Source organism: Trachymyrmex septentrionalis, unplaced genomic scaffold, assembly GCF_001594115.1.
Source record: "Trachymyrmex septentrionalis isolate Tsep2-gDNA-1 unplaced genomic scaffold, Tsep1.0 scaffold114, whole genome shotgun sequence".
Classification (NCBI taxonomy): domain Eukaryota; kingdom Metazoa; phylum Arthropoda; class Insecta; order Hymenoptera; family Formicidae; genus Trachymyrmex; species Trachymyrmex septentrionalis.
In genome coordinates, this window is record NW_017304269.1 from 865,489 (window position 1) to 870,494 (window position 5,006).

Sequence of the window (5,006 nt, forward strand, 5' to 3'; positions counted from 1 at the left end):
ATAAAACGTACAGAAATATGTTTCTTTCATTACACGCACACAACTTTGCGAATTTTTTTCACTTTCCGAAATAGAGGTTCAGAATTAATTTTCTTAGATCTTATTTCTTTTATAATAATGGTACAAATTTTTATATTTGAGAAGTAGAGCATATTAAAAGTCACATTACTTTTGTTATTTAATCCTCCATGACTTTCTATAGCCTTTTATGGTTCCCAGCACAAACGATTAAGCAATATGCTGCGTATCAGCATACAGCCCTTTCAACGATCAATGATTAATCATCTATATTTCGTGCTATGCGTATATAATTTGCTAGTATAACAGATCTTCATATAACGTGCAACGCAGGCAATACATTCTGCGTTGCACTGACTGTGAGAGATAAAACTGGTTGTTTTACTATATATAATTTAATTATTACAATTACTACAATTTATAATCATTTTTACAATTATATATGTAGTTGTTTTAACTATGCAACTATATAATCACAAAATTGTGCTAATAATACAGTCACACATACTGCTTAAAAATTTTTAGCTTTTCTTAATATAATCATTATTATTTTCATATAAATAGTAAGCAAATGTTAAGAAATTCATTATAATTCATTATAATTGCAATTACATTTACTGAACAAAAATGTTTATTTTATTTATCATTTATATCTTGATATTTTACTATATCAGTATTTGAAAATATCCTAAATTACAGTAGAATTTTGTTATGTTTAAAATAACTACTGTACAGATAAGATTATTAGTACTAACACTGTAGAAGTAATAATCAAGTCTAAAAAATTAGACACCAATATACAATATTTGAAAGCAGCAATGTTTAAAATTGGACAGACCATGATTTTATAACTCGATGCGTGGATGTTCTTTGATTTCTTTAATTAAATTTTTCAATGTTATTCTGTTGCTAAAGACTAATAATAAGCAATTTAATAAAGTTTTTAGAAACTTGAAATTTTAACTACTTTAAATGAAGTATAAATGTTCAGACACCAAAATTAGAAATATTCAGACAACTTGTTAGAAATTCTATTGTCTGAATTTGTCTTGAAAAATGTCTAAATTTTTTATTAAGCATCAGAAATTTTTTAACAACTGTGATAAAAAATTCAAGAGTAAGAAAAAAAAAAACAAAAAATATGCGTTTATTTGTTACCAAATTTGATGTTCACACATGTGAGTGTGTGCGTGCGTACGTGGGCGCGTACGTATATGTATTTCCCGCAAAGAATAAAAAGTAATATAATTTGATCGTAAGGACTGCGAATAAAATAAATAAGCAATTAGTTGCTACAATATAATAAATAAATTGACTCGCTGATCGATGTATTGCCTGCCTAACTCCATTGTCGAATTGGACATTCGTTCTTGTTGATTGGACATCAGAGAAATACGTTAATTGAAATTTCGCGTACTAATTAACACATTATAATACTCGGCTGTCACATCTCACGATACTCTTTATGGGCTTTTGGTGCATTGTATATGATTCAATAACTTTAAGATCTCTTTAAGAATTATATAGAAACATCTTTAAGATATTTCATAAAGAATTCTGAAAGATATCTTAAAGTTATACAATATTATGCGTCATTTTTATAAAACTTATGGCATATGAGATGTAATTGGATAATGCTCCATATTCAAATCTCAGATTTAAAAAAATGCGAAAGAGTAAATTTAATATAAAAAACGGACAAAATTTTGTTTAAAATTATCTAATTATTGCACACGTAAAACTTTTAGAGAATTTTTTAACTAATATCAAATTTCCAATTTTGATTTATTTGAAATCCATCAATGCTACATAAACAATTCGAACTGATTTCCAAACTGGCTTTGAAATTCTGATTATAAACTCTGTGATAGTTCTTTATTAAATATGTCCTTCACTGGAGATTATTATTCTAGCATTTAAAATTTATTATTTTCAGGCTACATTAAATCTTAGCTATATCAAGAACTTTCTAAAATCAAGATTCACTTAATCAAATTATTTCTTGAAATTTAAATTTTAGTGTGCTGAGGCCAGAATCAAATTCAGCAATTTCAAAAATTTTTAGAAAACAAGATCTCCTTCAAGTTTCCTCGAAAGTTCTCATCTTTAAAGGACCCATGAAGGATGCAGATATCATGTTTAAACCTCATTTACTCTGTCCTCGTGAACAAATGGAACGAGCTTAGAGTACTGTATATCACAAAATAATATTAGACATTTGTACAATACGTTGCCAACAAGAATTAGGACTTGTATTCAAGCACCCGATATTAAATTATAAAATATTATCACAAAATTTAATATATTTTTCGACAAATTGTGTTTAATCTTTTGAAACCTTATTCATTTATTCACATTGTTTCCTTCAATGTACCTATAAATTTTGATGTCAAAATGAAATTTCCTTCTCAATGTTGCAATTTAAATTTCCGGTAATGTACAGACGGTCACAGAAAGGTTGCAACTTTTTTTTATGGATTAACTCAGCTTTACTCGTGGAGCAATCCAACGTAAATGGTTAGATCTATAAGTAAAAACCAATCGCTCGGTGAGAAAACCGCATTTTAAAATCCATTTAAAAAAAAGTGTTGCAATAACCTTTCTGTGATAGATTGCGCACATCTTAATATTAATTCTAATCATATAGACCTCATTTACGCTATTCACATATTAATCTAATTTTATTTACGGGTGTGTTTATGAATTTTTTTATTTAAAAGTTATTATGGCTTCAGCATTTTGGTATTAGAATTTTTATCTCAGAAATCTGCTATTAATGAATGTAAAAGCAGTTTGAAACACCTTTGTGTACATATATATAGAAAATAATTATAACTAATTCTCTTCTGAACCGCAAAGACGCTAATCACTTTAAACGCAACGTACTATATTCAAGCTTTAGAAATTAGTAATCAGCTATATTGCAACGATTTTGATTCACAATCAGTATACGTATATCGCGTTGCGTTGAGTGATACGAAATTGCTGTGGAATACGACTAACATCGCAGTACATCGCATCTAAATGAGAGTGCCGTGCACTCGTCGTCACTTCGTTTAATTTATTCGTCAAAGAGCGTTATATATGCGACAAACGTTAAAAGTACTATGGAAAGTGACAGGCAAACGTCGTATCATGTGTAACGTGAAAATTAGCAATTTTAATTAATCGTGTTTTTCCAGTCGACAAGATCGACAGGAATACATTTATTTTGACAATGGAGTCGGTCGAGTATTCAGAGACATATTGATGAAAGTGTCGATTCATTCGTTATATCGTCGTAATAATTAGTTATTTTATTCATAATGATTCAACAATGTAATTGCGATTAGGTACCTCGTATCACTTTCGACTCCGCGAAAATACATTTAAAAAATGTATAAATGACACATATAAATGTACATTTTTAAAAATAATACGATTTTAAATGAAATAAGATTCGAATCCAATTTTTGAGCTTTTCACGAGTTTTATTCTTTCCTATTTGATGATATCCTTTAGTACCTTCCATATAATGAGATCAGGTTTATTAAACTTGAACTTCAAAAATTGAATTCAAATTTTAATTTCCTTTGAAATTATACCTTATGTTAAAATTCTACTTAGGCCCGGTTTTTCATTATCTTCATCCATGACATCATCACAAATAAAGCCCGTTAGACAAAACATTAAGTTTAACCACATAAGTTATTCAGATAATGAAAAACCGGGCCTTACTCTAACATTTGTAAATATTACAGAAAGAGGAGTTGATATTTATTTTAATACCTTAACATTAAATTTTGTTTGGTGTTAATATTTAATATTTTATTATTTTTTAAATATTTTGGATATTGAATGTTTTAATTTTTTTTTTTAATAATATTAAAATATTTTATTTAATATTAAATTTCATTATTTCGAAATTTAAAATTAAAAATTTCAAGTACCTATTAATATAAACTAACACGATATATCAGGACGTTTTATATCTTTTATTCTGTCTTTAGAGATTAGTAATTAATTAGCAGTTAGCAACGAGTTTTCTAATGCTGTTGCCTTGGTTTGTAGTTATCGATATATCTCGCGCCGTATTGCAATGCGGCGACCGACGACTCGCGTACCAACGCGAAGTTGCCGCCGTGCGGTTCGAACATAACCAACGTCACAGTGCTGTACCTCGCGTGCGTAACGAAAGTTCTAGATCAGTGTCACGCGCGTATTGTTTCGAGTCATTACTCGTTCAAAGTACGTCGCGAGTGGAGAACAAGCGTCGAGAATGCAGCGCAGAGATGACGGACATGTGTCATGTCGTATTAATTAGTGCGCGCAATTCTAATTAGCCGCATTTTCCCCGATTGATCCACGCGAATGAATGTACCGGACAAGGATGGAGTCAAGCAAAAGGTAACGACAGTGTATCGATCGGTGAGTTAATTTGTTCGTTATATTATTCAGGTATAAAGATACCTATGAGAGCCAAGATTAGTTAGTAGTGTGTGATAAATTTATCAGTTAAAACATAAAATGTAGACGTTTCGATGGCCAATTTCGATCCTTATCAATACAAATGTTTAATATTTAAGAACGTATGTGCCGTATAAATAACATAAACATTAAATTTTACATTGTATCAACGGATTAATGCTGGATTCTTTGCTATTCTTTCTATTTATGTGTCATTATGTATTTAAGAGCTTATTCATATTAATTGCCAAGTTAAATGAAAAACGTTTGGAATGACCTATGTGACCTCATCATATCTCATAGGCATCTTTAAACCTAATTTATTCTTCAGAGCCTTTGCTATTCATTGTATTGTCATTCAGTTACAGCGCAATTGAATTTTCAGAAAATGTTATTTAATTTTTTATAATCGTTGTACAAGAAATAGTAAGAAATCTATTTCTATTAGTAAAAATAATGATTTATTGTTAGGACTTGTCCGATTCCCTTGTATTAAATAATGAGATGATTTTATTAAATGAAAAATATAATTGAATTATATA

General features: G+C 29.1%; 1 protein-coding gene across 1 annotated transcript in view; it reads left to right on the forward strand.

The window, feature by feature from the left end:
- Nucleotides 1-4,184: 4,184 nt before the first annotated feature.
- Nucleotides 4,185-5,006, forward strand: part of LOC108753759 (small conductance calcium-activated potassium channel protein) — a 200,423-nt gene continuing 199,601 nt past the window's right edge. The window contains exon 1 of the mRNA XM_018495640.1: nt 4,185-4,425. The gene's annotated coding sequence lies outside the window, so the exon portion shown is untranslated. The remainder of the gene's footprint in view (nt 4,426-5,006) is intronic.